The 17,625-nt window shown below is 41.3% G+C and overlaps 1 protein-coding gene across 1 annotated transcript in view; it reads left to right on the plus strand.

Moving 5' to 3' along the window:
- Window positions 1-1,353: 1,353 nt before the first annotated feature.
- Window positions 1,354-17,625, plus strand: part of SLC7A14 (solute carrier family 7 member 14) — a 116,169-nt gene continuing 99,897 nt past the window's right edge. Inside the window, exon 1 of the mRNA XM_023213459.2 lies at window positions 1,354-1,512. The gene's annotated coding sequence lies outside the window, so the exon portion shown is untranslated. The remainder of the gene's footprint in view (window positions 1,513-17,625) is intronic.

Raw genomic sequence — 17,625 nt, forward strand, 5'->3', positions numbered from 1 at the left:
ATGCTCATTGAAGGCAGTAATTAACTTGAGGTAGGTGGACTTAACCAAGACTGTCCTGGCACTGATCTAGCAACTTTCTGGGAAGAACCCAGGGCAGACCCACAAGGTAGAGCTAGATTGGAATTGCTCCACCCTAGAGAAGGAGTGTCAATCAGCCAGTATTCTCCCCAAACACAAGCTCAGTGAATTTATTACCAAGGGTAGGAGAGTTACATGTTTTGCCTCCCATGTGTTTTGAGGGCTTGGACCAAAGTGCAAGAATTTATGTAGATAACTTTCATCCAAATCAGTCTACTCAATCTTATTAAATAATTCATGCAGTGATGTGGCCAAGCATGCCTGGGTTGGTCTCATCTAGTCCAAATCCTTTTGGGACATAACTTGGCTCTGGGACACTAATCTTAAAGGAGCCAATACAAAATATAAGCCTTCTCTCTCTCTTGTCTCTACTTAGACTGGTACCTGTTTAACCTGACCTCACAGATGCCTCCTTCCATGTTTAAAAAGATGCTTTCACTGCATTAGCACACATCACTTCCTTCTTGCTTTGTGAAATTTATTTTAACGGAAGTGGGGGAAAAAGAACTCTCCTTTATTGAGCTCCAAATATGTGTCCAACACTAGGCTAGGCAATTCTAAAAACATGATGATTTCTCAATCTCATGACAATCCTGCAAGGTGGTTATTTCACAGATCAGAGAAGAAAAGCTAAAAAGTTAAATGCTCCAAGGTCATACACATTGGAATCCTAATGTGTCTTCAAATCTCAAGTCTATGATCTATGCACCCATAAGATGTTGTGGACCCAAAGATAAATTTGAGCTTTGGAGAAGGAGGTGGGTCTTGTCTTCTTTAGGAGGAGAGGAGAAATCAATCTCTCTCATTTTTTCTTTCCAGTAGGGCTCAGGGGTGTGGAAGTTTAAGAGCAAGGAAGCCTTCACAGAAGATGAGGGAAGCTTCCAGAGGGCAGGAAGGAGGTCTGGACAGCCCAGACTAGCAGGGGCAGAGCTGTGGCAGATGCCTTCCCAACACACAGACACTGCAGAGTCCTGCTGGTCCCTGCTTTCCCAGGGCAAAGAACTGCCCCCATCCACGGCCCCCTCATCCTCCCCGCAGCCTGAGATAAGACACTGGAGGTCACACCGGGAGGCTCAGAAGGCCAGCGAGGAGTTGTGACCGGCAGACGGGGGGCGTGGGGGACGGTGGGCCAGGTGGGAGGTGGTCTGGTGCCAGGCTTGGGCTCAATATGTAAGAGGTTGGGCAGCCCACGTGACTACAAGGAGGCGGAGACAGGCGAGCTGGAGGGAGGACGAGCAGGCGCGGGGAGGGGTTCAGGGGTGGGGGCGCAATCTGAATAATTGAGGAGCTGTTCAGCAGCCGCTGCTGCCTCCTGCCTTCCTTTGCCGCCACCACCACTTCCCATCCCAGCTAGAGAGACAGCTCCGCGCTGGAAGTGCGTTCGGCCAGTTACCAACCTCGGCAGTCAGCCCGTCGCCTCCAGCCCCCACCCTGGTGAGTGAACAGCCCCCTTTGCTACAGTCTGTCCCCCTCCACGACCCCCGCGCCCCAGCGCGACCCCTGCAACTGGGATGGCCGCCTCTCCCGGAATGACCCAGGGAGCCGGAGTCACCGGGAGCGGGGGACCAAGAATATGGCGCGGAGGCCGAGGGCGCCCTCCGGGAAGGGGTTCCCTGAAAGAATGGAGGAGCTGGGTCAGGCTCTTTCTGGCTCTGGCCCGGAATGAGGCCGGGACCGCCCGCGATCTGGGGGCACTGGGCTCTGACTCGCGGGAGCTGCCGGGCCGGGCGGGGGCCAGCGCGGCTGCGGCGCCGCCAGAGCGGGAGGCAGAACGGGAGCCGCTAGCGGCGTCCGGGCAGCCTGGGACTCGGCAGACGCCGGGCCCGTTCTGTCCCCCGCCTTGGTGCGCACCCCGCACGGGCAGCTCCGTTCTCTACCTCTGACCTAGCCCATGAAGCGGAGACGCTTTTCCGGCCGCAGACCGAAGGGAGGTCGGGAACAACGTCTGCCCTTTTGCCTGGGAGCAAACTCCTCAAAGGGACTCCCACCGAGCCCAGCTCCCCGACCAGGCCGGTGGCGCCCCGAGGGGCGTCTGTCCCGGAGAGTGGTGACTCTCCCGGGGGCGGCAAAGAGAACGTGACGGGAGCGGTGTCCAGGGAAGCTCCCTGCCCAGAGCCGACAGCCCCAGCAAGGGGAGCTCTCCTGCACTGCTTCACCCCTCAGTCTCCTCTCTTCCCCCACTCCAAAGCACATCAATTCCCCTCTAATCCAAGAGGGTCAGGCTAGGGCTCCGTGGCCACCGGGGAGGAACCCCCACCCTCCTTCTCTCTCCTGTGTCACCCCGCCCGCTCCCCAAATGAGTATTTTATATTGCAATTGAAGAGTGAGCAAAGCAAAAGCAGGGAAGAGATGCAGGAAGGCAGCAGCGGAGCTCGCGTCTGTTCCTGGCACTCCTCATTCCCCCACCTGTGTGAAGCTCGTTTCCTTGAGGTTTTAAGAGGAGAGACTCAAAGGAACTGGCTCTGGCGAAGGGATCCCCGCCTGAGTGTCGGGGGACGTCACTGGATCGAGTTGCCCAAGGGCCGCAGGATGACAACCTGCCTCTCCCCCTAGGTACAGGGTCTAGGAGAGCGCCGGGGTAAGGTAGCTCTCCTCCCCCGAGTGGGCGCAGAAAACGGCGCTGTCCGCGGTGCTGAAAGTTCTCGGAGGCTGGGTGCTAATACCGCCGCGATCCGCATTCCCTGCAAGCAGAAACTGCGTTAGAACCATTTAAAGGGTTCTAAGCAAGCGACCTAGAGAAACAGATAAAGAAGGCGCTTTGCCTTTCCCGGTTTTCTGCTTCCCCGGGACTCCGCCTGGGTAAAGGTTCTCGGCTTTCCTGGGTGGAAGTGCAGGAAGCGGGTGTCACTTCAGGATCCAGCTTTGCTAACTTGGGGAGCTTCCTCGTTCTACTTCCTGTACCTGAGCAGTGAGTCTTCCTGTCGGTAAAGTGTTGAAAGGCAGTTAGGGATGCTGTTTTGATAATAAACATTTTTGTGGCTTTCAAGAATCAGAGAATTGTTAGGCTACACAAAGGAGGGGCTTCATGGTTATAGCTTTTTCCTCTTCTTAGAACCCTTCTTTCCCCACCGCATGTTATTTACATGCTTTAGATAAAGATCGCTAAGCAGTCCTGTATGTTTGTTTCTTTAGCTAGTCTTTTATATTACAGATGAGATGGGGAAAGAATTGAGGGAACTTTGGGAGGCCTGGTTTGTACTGAACACCTCTGTCAGCTAGGTAATAATATTTCATTTAAACTTCACAATAGCTGCCAACCATAAGTATCACACAGAGAAGGAAACGGAAACTTGATTCCAGAGATTGGATTCAAACTCAGATCTATTTAACTCAAAGCCCAAGCCATTTTCATGACTTCATTTTGGTATTTGGCTCTGAATAGCTATTATTGGGGATTATACCAGGAGAATGACAAAGGAGGGAGGCCTGATCTTCTCTTTCACACACTCTACTCTCTTCCAACCCTTTTCTCTTTAATCGGTTCACCCACTCACCGTCATGCACTCCTACCCTCCCAACTGCTTTTGCATGTCGCTTGAGATACCACTGTTCACACAACTTCAGCTCCAATACTATGGAAACAAGTTAGAGAACTAAACCAGCAGGCTTTTCTAGAAGAGTAGCAGAGTTTCAGGAAGTCTGGAGAACTAGAGTCTACATGTACTTTCATATTAAGAATTATACTATTGAATTTTAGGACTAGAATAGCTTTGAATAACATTTAGCACCATTGTTTTACATGAAAGAAAACTTGGAAACCAAAAGACCGTCATTAGTCTAAGTCACATGATTGAAAAATTAGAACCCAGTTAACCTGATTCCAGGCCCAGTGCCTTTCCCACTCTTTCCTGGTGTCTGAAATACTCTTCCATATTGCTTCTTTGATTATATTTGACAAAACCTCAACATCAGTGAACTATATTAAAGAACATACCAAAAATACAAAGACTTAACATATAAGCATTCCCCTTACCTTTCTTCCAGCTCCTTTGTCTTCCAGCTCTTTCCCCTCTGGTCCTACTATTCCAGTGTTGTCTAACCTGACATACCTGGGAGATATGACCCACCTTCCTCAGTAACAGTTTTCTCTGCAGCAGCAATGCAGAAATGTCTTTACTTGCTCTATGTTGTCTATATCTCCTCTTCTATGACCTATTCCCCCAAAAATAATTTTCCCAAAATTGGTTACCCTAAGCAGCTGCCCATGTTCTCACAGGGATTTGGAATAGGCCCTAATAAGACCTAAGGATTTTTATAAATAAAAAGCATTATAAGTGCTAATATCTATGAAATGCTTATCATATGTGAGGCACTATGCGAAGTTTCTTCATCAATCATTTTACTGAATTATCACAATTCTGTCAAGTAGGTATCTCAATTAAAGATGGTCATAGAGTTCTAGTTTGCTCTAACATACACTGGAACCTGATGTTCTGTTCATTTCCTCTTTCTTCTCTTTCCAGCTCATAGTAAAATCTCATCTTCATTAATTGGATTTTTGTATTTAATTGATAGTTCCATCCTGCTCCAAAACTTAGCATTTAGAAATTCAAATTCAATTCAAATGGCACTGTTTTGCTCTCTCATCTCTTAATATTTACCAAACATATTCTCCCCATTTGTTATTCCTTATTTTAAAATTCCCATATGCCTCCTTATTGATAATGCCAACATTCTGCTTCATATCTTCTCTAGAGTCAATTAAGGTATAATTTGTAATTAAATTCACAACTTCTATTGTACCTCCACTAGGTGATCTGTCACGAATGCTATTGCTGAGGTGCTCTGGGCCCTGTGAACCAGAACCTTAAACTGTCTAGAACTACTCTGTCCAACATGGTATGCTAGCCACATGTAGCTATTTATATTTAAATTTTAATTAAACTTTTAAAAATTAAAAATTTAGTCCCCCAGTCACTCTAGTCATATTTCAAGTGCTCAATAACCCTATATGGCTAATGATTACTATATTGGACAGGGCAGACATCAGAAAATGTTTATCATTTAAGAAAGTTGTGTTGAATAATGCTGCTTTAGACAGTACTAAACATACCCTCACAGCAACCAAGAACTAGGAACTGGGAAGAAGTAAGGACCTACTCTTCTTTGAAGCTTTTGCTAAGAAAGGCAGAAAAAGCCACTTATGCCTAATACATCACCAGCAGCCCAAAGATACCTAAGACAATTAGGCTATGAAGGAGTGTGCACATCTTACTTAAGGAGCTGGTAGCCTCTTGAGTTTGCTTCATATGAATTCTATGTTATTATAAAATAAAATATTCCATGAGTGAGGTTTGCTGGTTTCCTGAATTTTGACTTAGATATAACCTGAAAGTTTCATTTCAAAATCCAAGTTTATAGATTACGTGGATATGTAATAACATGTGTGTGTGTTTATCTTGTCTTAGTAATCATAGTATGATAGACATGGAAAGAGTGTAAGACCTGGAGTCAGTAGTATAGGTGCCACTTACTACTTGGTGACATTATGAGGCCCTCTAGAGCTCCCTTTCTCCCTCGGTAAGATGTTGATGAGAATTGCCATAACTACCTCAAAGGACTATTGTGAAACTCAAAGTGTAGGTATATGAAAGTACTTTGTAAGGAGCATGATTGAATCTGCAATGGTTTATTATTTTATACAGATATGGTACAGACAATGTACAAATAGGGTAGTTCAGGCTGAATGCATTTCTGAATGGTTTTAATCCTGATATGACTGTATTTTTGCCCCTGTTGTCATTTATTTCACTGAAAAGTGGAACGGTGAAGAAAAATATTAGTTGTTGAAATTTTTGCTTTGTTAGATTCTATTAATTGAAATACTGTGCATTCCTTGTGGTTTAGTTTATTTGGTCCTGAACATTTTCTTCTCAGGATTAAAAAAAGTAACTAGGAAGTCTAAGTTGTTTGGAACAGCTTTTACCTTTTAACTAATAGTTTTTAAGTAATCATCAATAATGATCCCATCAGGTAATAGGGCTTCAGAAATAACAAAATACAAGGATTGTGGATATTCCTCAGTGTGAGTGGATGAGAGGGATAATTTTTTAAACATATTCTTACTATTTACAAATTGAAATGAGATTCTATCCATTTTCATAGATCAATTGAACAAGAATAATTCTATTTCATGCATTGATTAAACCAAAATAAAAGTGAAAGTCATTAACTTGACTGAATTATTGAGTTTGTATTAGGGATTCTAACCTTAAATAATGAGTCTTTATTCCTTCTCTAAGTTGAAATCTGTTGGGGTCATTAGGAGAACTTTATGCATCTGGCTAACATTTACTCCCAAACCTGGCATCTATGATCTACTCCTGCACTTTGATCTGTGTATGCTATTTATGCTTCAAGTAAAAGTGCTTTTCAGATGCAGCCATACCTTCTTTAATGGCTCACCATTTTGATACTTAAATATTTTTCTCTTATAACACAAAGATTAACACAGTGCTCAGATATTGTAGAAAATAAGCCTGGAAATGAAGCTATTCCATCAGATGATTCTTCACTGCATTTATTAGGTTGTTATCATCTTGAAAACTCAACAAAGTCACTTTATTTATTCATTCATTCATTAACAAAGCACCTGAGAATCAAGCTGAGTATGACCAAGGGCATGAGATTTTATCTCCAGTTCCAGAGATCTAGTTTACCTTTGTTAAGAGTTGACAAAGGTATGGATACTACCTTGTAAGATGCTCTCTCAGGTAAATAGTTGAGACATACACTTAGCCACTGTTTCTGGTCAAGCATGCTGTCCTCAAGCCTTGTTGCATATGGGACTATATTACTGAGGGAAAAATAAGCGAAGTTATCAACTCTGGCCTCTAGTAGATGATGCTAGCTTTAACAATAAACATATTTTGCTGGATGTCATGATTTATTCATTTCATTGGACTTGTTTACCTCTTGGAAGGGCCTGGATTTTGGAAAGGGGAAAATGCCATAACCTTGGAGCTGAAAAGAGTTTTTCTCTGTCTGTAGCATAAAGGATTTCTCTAACTGTATATCCCAAGAGATAAAGAGAACTGACAATGTAGCTTTGAAACCAATCCTTCTAGCATACAATCATCCATTTAATCAGTAACATAGTTGAAGAATGTCCTATATTGACATGAAAATGCTGTAGTCAAGGATGTTTGGAACACGTGGATGATCAATAAATATTTGTTGAATTCAGACCATTGCTCCAGGTTAATTCATGCCATATGCTCATCTAGCCGACTCTCTCTACCTAGAATTCAGTATTCCCTATGGCATTTTCCTTTAGCAAATAAAACATGAGGCAAACATAGTATATCAAATTTTACCCTAATAACCACCCTTCTTGCCCTTCTCAGGGCATAAATAGTGATGGCCAAGACAGACTACTCCTGAGAATTGTGTCTTGCTGCTTTACCCAGAAAACAAAGCATACATCAGCCCAAGGGCCTTGCATTTCACTGTGATGAGGCAACTTCAGAAACTCAAAGTTTAAATGGAGTTAAGTGTTCTTTTCCACTTTTATCTTGAAGGGATACTTGTCATTTCCTTCAGAAAGTATTTGGCTGGCCTTCACGATAGCGGCAGGCAATTGCTATTGTTCCTAAATTCAGAAGAAACTTAGCTTAGAATGAAAGCACATATATTAATTACAGGAGAACATCACAGTCTGATGATTTACAGAATACTATCCTTTTCCAGGAATAATAAGGCTTCCCTTTAAGAGTTTTAACTGGTGATTACTGACAAAAATGAAAGAAAAACAGCTCATTCTATTCTAGCAAGTCAATAAGCAAATGCCTAGAATTAACTGATTCTTATGTGCCAAAGGCAAAATATTCCAACCCGATGAACAACGAACAATCAAGCAGGTTCTCATTGTCTCTTCATTTTTTAAAAATTTTTCCATGTTTTTAAAAAATAATCAGTAAATAAAAAACAATTCCACCCAGGTGTTTAAACATTCTGATGACAAAAGGGTCTTCACAAATGGAAAGGCTTAACTGTTTGTTAAAGATTATACAACATATTATTATGCCAATATTTTATAACAATCACACAACTGAACTCTCTCACTTTGGAGAGAAATTGACCCTGGGAACACTCACCTGAGTTAATGTCAGAGGAATATGACTTGAGCCTCCTCTCTCTCAGCCAATTATAGAATGCACTCTTTTGCATTTTTTAACATCATGCATCATTTCATTAGTCATGAAAACTTGTTTAGTCAATGAGTTTATCATAGATTCAGGTTTATCTTTTATCAAAGATTCAGGGAGTAGGAAAGAGTATGTGTTTGGATTTCAGATTATTTCCCCTGGTACCGCCAGGTGAAAGAACTACTGGTCAAGGACGGTCAGCAGGTAGAAATTTCAGGGGTGGAACTATAAGCCAGAGGAAAAGATTCAAAACCTCAGCATCATCCATGTTGCAAGCACTTAGGCAAGGATTTAACTCTTCTTACCTTTTAAATCTTCATCCCCAAAGGAAGATATTTGGATTAAATAGTGTACAACATCCTGCAAGCCATAACATTCTATGGTTCAAGGAAATAGGGCCAAGAGCTTGAATAATCCATTATTTGCCTCCTTAAGCCCAAAGAACTGAACACAAACCAAGATTCTTATTTTTACATCATTACTTATCAGAAGCTCTGAATTTCATGCTAGTACTTTACCTGGTAACAATAACGATAATGATAGCTAATACTTATATACAATTACTATGACCTTATAAGGTTGGTAATGTTATCATTGCCATTTTACAGATGAGAAACCTGGATACTAAAGTAATTAAATTACCTGCCCAAATTCACACAGGTAACAAGTTTGTGCTACCATGCTATACCGCCTCTATAAAAACCACAAATCTGACAGATAGATAGCTGATGTGTGCCATTTATAGCCACTGGACACACCAGCCAATTCTCTGGAGAATTTCTATTTTACCTCCACTTTTTACTAGAAGAGCAATCAAGAGGGTGAGTAGAACTTCAGGCCTGTGTGTGGGAATCCACATTGTCTTTCTGTAAGATGGCTCTTGTGCTTTTGCAATTGATGTCATTGACCAATTGTTTACATGGTTCAGCATTGAATGTTGGTGCTCTGCAGACAGTTGCATGTGGTGAGGATCACTCTGCTGCCTCTTCCCAGAATGTGTGGCCAGCCATACCACCAGAAATAGATGGATGTTGATGCAGGATTGATCCAGCACCTTCTAATGCTATAAAAGTCAGCCCCACATCTTCACTGTTCAGTAGAGTCTTCTAGCTTCTGCCTTTAGGTTTTTGCCTCAGTGTGACAATCCAGACAGCTTTTATAGTAGAGAGGGAGAGCTCCCAGAGAGTCATTTCCTGCAGGTAGGCTTGGGTCAAAGCTAAGACTAAAGCTTTCAAAATCATGTTGCGAAAATCCTTTTCTTCTCATTAATCCTATATTAACAAATTAGTCATAAATATAGTACACCACAGTACCCATCTATTTCACTGTGGATTTCAATGTATTGAATATACAAATGGGCATTTAGCTCTTAATATGGTATATCTAACCAGCTGAGAATGCTCTGACAGTAGTCAAATATGTTTCTTCTTTAGCTCTAGTTTCTGGCTTGTTAAACTAGCTACATATCCCATCAACACTAAGGCCAATTATAGAATGCATAACTCTACTTCTTCCTCTGTGATTTTCTAGCTACTCTGTGGGGAGTGAGATGGCCTAGGAGTCAGAAGATCTGGTTTCCAGACTCAGCTTTGAAATGTACTACCTGTGACACTTGGGCCAGCACCATTCACTGCTTCAAGGCTGAACTTCCTTACCTTTAAAACAGGGGTAATAGATCTTGCCCCTCACATTACAAATATGGCCAATGAGATGGCATTCACTGAAGCTCCTTGTTAACCATAGAGTGTCCAAAGGAAAGAGATGGATTTGCCATCCTTTCAGTCTTTCCCAGTCAGAAATTACTCTCAAGTTGTTGATACCCAATTCTGAACCAGGGTTAACAGCTAAATCAATGTCTTTAAGGTTAAGAAGAGCTTGGATCTAAATTTGTAAATCTAGAAAATGACACTTACAAAAGGAGAAGCCTACTGGTTTCTTCTACATTAGTGGTCCTCAACCTGGGGCAATGTCATCTCAATAAGGAGTATTTTGTATTGGCACAGACACTGGAAGAGAGGGGTGTTACTACTGGCTTTTAGTGGACTGGGATCTAGAATGTTAAATATCCTGTACTAGACAGAACAATCCTGCAGAATAAAAAATGTCCTGCCCAAAATGACAATAGCACTACACCCCCACTGAAAAATACTGCTCAAAGTAATGTGCTGTTCCTGATCCCTAATTCTCCAATTGATACTGACAGAGAGAGTTTACTTTTCATCTCCTCCCACAGATGAAATCCTGCCATGCTCATGTGAGATCTGTAATAGTTGTAGTTCAGAAGCATGACTGGACTTCCAGTAAGTTCACCAGTAAATAAAACAATGGGGTCAGAGATCAGTGATTTTAAAATTAGCCCTCAGAAGCTTCCACAAAAAGCCTCCTCCAACCTCTGCAGGGGCAAGGATTCCAGCAGGTTAGTATGCCTATAATGTGAGGGCTGGCCTAAAGCATGGCATTTAGGGATGTAAAATCAGCAAATCATAACTCTAAAACCACTATCTTTGTAATTTATTGAAGAAACATTGTAATATGCACTTGTTTTATGACAAGCATTGGCCTAGCTAGGCAAGGCACTGGATATGAGACATAATCCCTGCCTCAAGTCACCAGTAATCTGAAAGTTCCACAGATGTAATCCCCATTAATTATGTATGCAACATGACACATGCTGTAACATATTATGAGGGAGTCTCCAAGGAGAGACCACCAGGAAACAATTCACTTCCACAGAGGAAATTATAATTGAACAGTACCTTGAATGGCATATAATATTTTTTCAGATGGATAAATGAGAGAGAAAGCTATTGCAGAAATGGGACTAGCATAAGCAAATGCTGAAGGTGTGAACAGAAATGATACACGTGCAGGCTGATGTGCTTACCTGGCTGGTGGGAGGTCATATTGGAAGGACTGAAGAAACTTGAATACAGACAGGTGGATGTATTTATTCAGCCAGGGGCTTATCCTTTGAACAGGATTTTTATGAGTATCTTAGGAATATCATTTGAATTCAGGGCTCATGGAGTCCAATCTTACAACTAGAACAAATCTCAGAAATCACCCTAGTGTTCTCTTTTCCCTATGTTTTATAGTTGAAGTAGTTAAAACCCAGAGATATTGAATGACTTGCCCAAAGTCAGCTAGCAAATTTGTGGCAGTATAAGAGCTAGAGCCTAGTCCCTCCTCTCAGTTCATAGCATTTTTTCCTGCCTCTGTACTGCATTCGGGAATTTTAGCCATCATTTGAGCATAACCTAATGTAACACACAAAGTGACTATTAAATATTCACGAAGCTCCAGTTTTCCATTGTTCACTGTGAAGCTATACCATTGTTCCTTCATTACAGGCAGGTGATAGATAAGACCCTGAGCTGCTTCTACATGAGAGCACTCTTCAGAAAGTACAGTACACCAACACATGAGCATGACATTCTTTGCCTGCCACACACATCCTCCCCTGCCTCATTTCAAACTGCCAGAGATTATGGAGTCACAGCCTGAACAGAAGGCATCTTAATCTCTGGTGGTTCTGTAAATAATATGCTGTTCATGCTTGCATATAAATTATCACAGTCTCTCTATTTTCTAGGTGAGGGAGGCTTCGGAAAGATGAAGACGCCTGCACACAGAGCATATAAGAGATAGGATTTCAGACCCCAGAGTTTCAGCCCTCTTCGTAAGATGGTTGAATTTTTCCCTCATCTACATGCTCCTAATAATTTATCCAGGCTTATGGTCTTAAATTTCACCTTATAGCCAAGTTAATCTAGTCTCTGTATATTTAGGTTTCTGAGATCAGTTATTTCTTACTTCCCTTTCTCTCTAGCCACTTTTCCTCCATGCTTCATTCAATAAGCATTTAATAGAAATCATCTAAGCTAATCCATTCAGTTGATGAGAATAGAAACTGAGACCCAGAGAGGTGAAGCCACTTACCCAGGTTTGCTCAGTTAAAAGCAGTACAGTGACTAGATTCCCTGACTCCCAGTCCAGTGCTTTGCCCTTCACACTAATACTGCTATTTCCCAAGGATAAATAACATGGCATTTCCCACTCTCAGGCTCCCTCACTCCTTGAACAACCCCACAGGATGGATAGAAATGACTGATTGCATGTGCTCTGAGGCTCATTCCAGGACCTTATCTAGAATGCCCACAACTTGTTATCCTTCATGCTGTATTGGTCCATCTATCACATTAAGAGGCTGGTTAGAGCAGAATTTGACATACTTTCTGGTCTAGAAGATATTTATGATCAATGCCACCACTCAGGTAGTGATCACCATAGAAAACAGTGTGCTCAGGAAGAAAGAGGGCAGAGTCCATGGCTCCTATCATTTGAAAATGAGGCAAAGCTCACCCAGAGTTTACTGTAAGTGGCAGGATATTAGATTCATAATCTCACAGACCAGGCAATTGGGCAATTAGATGGATTTAAGCAAGATTGGGAGTGGCCAAGAAAGTGAAAAAAGACAACTCCCAAACCATTTCTACTTCAGGGGCAGGATATTTTGCCTGGATTGATCACCATGATGCATTTCATTAGTATAGACAAAGATCACATTGGTAAAAGACTTTTTTAAATCAATTGAACTAAAATTTTCCATTTATATGTAACTTCTCAGGAATCGTTTTAAGACAAAACCAGATGGTATTTCAGTAAAGATTATATTGAAAAGAGAAGCAAGTAACAGGGGAAAGAAACCCCAGAGCTAGCTTCTCAGGTAGGGCTTTGTAGGGTCACGATTGTCTCATAGGCTGATCAGGCTAATTCAGTACAGAAACTTAATTTTATCCGTTTTATCAAGAGTGATCCAGCTCTGAAGAATCTAGCTATGCTCCCCAGGTCCCAAGAGATGGATTTGTTAGCTAGATGCCAGTATAGCCACATACAATAGAAGATGCTTCTAAGTGTGGCCCAGGTTATTTCCTTCCTAATAGTGGGATCGTGAGAAAACCAAATGAGTGGTCAAAGATAACCTGTGGGCACAACATCAGGATTAATGGAGTTGGACAGACAATCTCATGAAATGTGCCATTCAGACTGCAACAGAGACAAGAGAATTCTTTCAAACTCCACCTAAGAACACTTTTCAGATTACTAGAATAGTTGCGTTCTTCAAAAAAGGGTCTTGTTCTCTCTGTTTCTCTAGTGGTGAAGAAACTGGCAAATTATTTTGGTAAAAGATGGATTTATCTAGTCTCTATGCAGCCGCCATCTTCCTTAGGGTATTATTGTAGACATGTTATAATATTCAACTCAAACCCTATCTTACTTATGTCAGTGGCATCTTGTCCAAAGCCCCTTACCAAATCTTTGAACTCCTGGGCCTAATTCTCTGCTAAGGCAATGAAGATAGACCTGCAAAATCATTCTTATTATTCATGTGCTTGTATAAGATCCATTACGATTAGTCTGCTTCTGAGAAAGTTGTTTAATTGTGGATGAGCTGTACAGATGGTGAGAATCACGGTCTCAGATGGCATGGCACTTGAATCTTACATTAGTGATGATCTTTTATTGGTCTCCTTTAGAGAGTTCTGGTAGATGCCACTGATTAACCACCAATAATAAATAAACCATCCAAGTGCTTGGGTTATTTCTCTAAGGGACACATCTCTTGTATTTTGTGCTAATTCTGTTTGTGTCATTTCAGAGAGCACTATGATCTGGCCTTGCTTTGAGTGCACCTGAGTCTGGTTTATCCTTGTCAGTAATCTCCATGTGTGGACCCTGACATTTGAAACTGAATCTGTTAGTCACTCTCACTACAGAAAACAGTCATGTGGCAACTATGACTCATCTACAAAACGCTGAAGGAATAGACTCCCAAGAGGTTTTTTTTTTTAAATCACGCAACATTTCTACCTCTAAAAGAGGCCAAACAACCATTTTGACTATTCTTATTTTCCCCTGGAGCTGACTGGTTATCCTGATTCTGAGTAGGAACAAACCACACAGACAGTTTGGGATTCATTTTAGATTCTGTCCTAGTCACAAAGACTTTTGACACACTTTCTATTCCAGCATCACAATGCAGAGGAAGAAAATATCTGAATGAGTAGAGACTGTCGTGCCAGAAATAAATTCCTAATATAGACAACTAAAATATGCCAGTAGAGAATTTAACTATCAAAACAGAAACAAGAATTCCCTGTTTCAATACTGTCTTAGTGGATAGCCTCTGTTCTTCCTTTCTGCCCCCAAGTCTATTTCAACCTACAGTTATAAATAAATATTCTGATCCCATTACAGCACATTAAGAATCTAGAGAAAACTTGTCATTTGAGTACTATGATATCATCTCTTTACACATATGATTCCAATATAGCAACTTATTGTGTGCTCTTCTTAAAGTCAAGAATAATTAGACAGCTATAATATAATACTTGTAATAATAGTAGCAATCACATTTACTCATTTAATCATATAAAGTCGATATTATTATCCTCATTTTACAGATGAGGATTATAAAATTTGAATGACTTGCCCAAGTTCTCACAGCCAGTGAAGGTTACAGTCAAGATTCAAAGACCATGCCACCCAACACCATGACCCTCACCATCTATACAGCCCATCTACAATTTAAAAATTCTCTCAGAAGCTGATCAATCCTAATGGATCTTATACAAGTGCATGGATAATAAGAGTGACTTTGCAGGTCTATCTTCATTGCCTTAGCAGGGAATTAGGCCCAGGAGTTCAAAGATTTTGTATGGGACTTTGGACAAGTCTTACTTTTCTTTCTTTCTTTCTTTCTTTCTTTCTTTCTTTCTTTCTTTCTTTCTTTCTTTCTTCCTTCCTTCCTTCCTTCCTTCCTTCCTTCCTTCCTTCCTTTCGTTTCTTTTTTTTTTTTTTGTGACAGAGTCTCCCTCTGTTGCCCAGGCTGAAGTGCAGTGGCGCAATCTCAGCTCACTGCCACCTCCACCTCCCGGGTTCAAGAGATTCTCCTGCCTCAGCCTCCCGAGTTGCTGGGACTACAGGCGTGCACCACCATGCTCAGCTAGTTTTTTGTGTTTTTGGTAGAGATGGGGTTTCACCATATTGGCCAGGCTGATCTCGAACCCATGACCTCGTGATCCACCCGCTTCAGCCTCCCAAAGTGCTGGGATTACAGGCGTGAGTCACAGCGCCACGCCAAGTCTTACTTTTTCTAGGACTGCCACTACATCTAAGAAAGAAATAATACCTTTTTATTCATTTAGTTATTCATTAAATCATTCAACAAATACACTAAAAACTGAAGCTATAGTGGGAGAAAAACAGACCAGGAAGCATTAATAAAGATAGGAACCACTGTCTTGAGTATTGTTGCTAAAATAAAAACAATATTGTTGCTAAAATAAAAACAATATGAAGTCCCAATTGACTCAGGTATGTGGAAGATTATGTTCAAGATTTGTTGTTTTGGTTTAGTTTTCTTCATCAGTGAAGTGATTTGAATTTGTCTCATGTAACTGTCAAGGAAACAAAATTACAGGCCCTAATGGCCAACATAATATAACTTACTGCTTACAAAAACAAAGGCCTAGATCCTCAAGGCTCCTGTGAGTGGTTTGTGAAAGACAGATTTGCCCTAAACTGTCAGCAATACACACTACATCTCTAGACTTAAATTAATATTCTAGAAGTTCAAGATGTATCTACATGTGCCAGGAACTCATTTCTTTCAGTGAAGGCTCAGATTGTTTAATTATCCCAAAGCAAGAGCATAGGCATAGCACAGAGAGACTAATAAGCTGTAATGGGAGAACTGATGGCAGAAGGGATATTTATTAAGCAAAACAGAATGGGGGTTTTGAAAGGAAGGCAAGTAATTTGAAAGGCCATTTTGTTTAGTTTTGGAGAGTACTAAAGTTTAATCTGGATGATGCACTGGAGTATATTAAGGAAATGTTGAGTGAGAGAATGAAAAAGAAAATTAAGTCAACAATAAAAGAAGGAGTGAGGAATAAAAAATTACCTATTGGGTACAATGCACACTATTTGGGTGATGGGTGCACTAAAAGCCCAGACCTCACCACTACACGATTTATCCATGTAACCAAAACCACTTGTACTCCTAAAGCTATTGTTGGGGGTGGGAGTTGGAAAAAAAGCATGGGAAAAAGAGAAAAGAAATTACATTCATTTTTAGATACTTTTTATCCTAGGGAAAGTTAGGATAGAAGGCCTGGGGGCATCTGCTGCGCAGTACAAAGTGAAAATGCATCTCATTCCCCACAATGAAAGACTTTACCAGTGTCCGGGCTTGGGAGTGAGAAGTACAGATAAATAAATAGTTGCCTTTTTCTCAGTTTTGAATTATTCTATTTGTTTCCAATTTTCAGAAATCACTTACAAGAGATATCATCATTAAGCCATTAACTAATGGATCCCAACCACACCAAGCCTAGAGGCCGAGTTTGGACTCTCTCTCTCTTTTTTTTTTTTTTTTTTTTTTTTGAGACAGTGCCTCACTCTGTTCCCCAGGCTCAAGTACAGTGCTGCAATTATGGCTTACTGCAACCTTGACCTAGTGGGGCTCAACTGATCCTCCCACCTCAGCCTCCGGTGTAGCTGGAACTACAGGCATGCGCCACCACATTTGGCTAATTTTTGTGGGTTTTTGTTTTTGTTTTTTGTTTTTGTAAAGACAGGGTTTTGCCATGTTGCCCAGGCTGATCTTGAACTCTTAGGCTCAAGCAGTCATCTGCCTTGGCCTCCCAACGTGCTGGCATGAGCCACTGTGTCTGGCCTACTATTTGGACTTTTAAGGTGATTTTCCCCGCTTTAGGCAAAGAACATCAAGCCTTTCCTAACATAAGACCAAAAACAAACCAAAAAATCAAGAAGAGATCAGTCATTAGAAAATAAAATAAATTTACCAGCTTAATCTCAGCTTGAAATCTCAGCTTTCATGAATGCAAGGGCCAATTTCTAAGTTTAAAAGTAGGACAATATCAGTTGTCAATGAATGTTTAAGGTGTAATTTGTAGCATGACTGCATCATATCTCTCAGGGTGGTCTATTTCACCTTTCTTTAAATGTTAAAGCAAAAGTCTTGGCTTTGGGGTTTGTTTTGTTTCATTTTTCTTTTTTTTCTTTTTTTTTTTTTTTTTTTTTTTTTTACTGAACTATAAGGTGATCCTCACCAGAATTTGTTTTGGGCTCCGCTGCTTGCAGTTTTTTTAGAGAAGCATTTTATGACAAGCTCGGTGGCTGTAAGATGAGTGAAACTCATCTCTCCCAGACCTTGACTGCTGAAGTAAGGAGATTAGACTTTAAGCCACAGGCAGTGGGAGCCACCAAAGGTGGTTGTGACCAGGACAATGATGGAAGGTTCTGACAACAGTGAGTGGGATGGATGCGGCAGGAGAGAAGCAAGAGACAGAGGAGAGAAGCTGGAAATAGAAAG

The sequence above is a fragment of the Piliocolobus tephrosceles genome, chromosome 2 (assembly GCF_002776525.5).
Source record: "Piliocolobus tephrosceles isolate RC106 chromosome 2, ASM277652v3, whole genome shotgun sequence".
Taxonomy (NCBI): Eukaryota; Metazoa; Chordata; class Mammalia; order Primates; family Cercopithecidae; genus Piliocolobus; species Piliocolobus tephrosceles.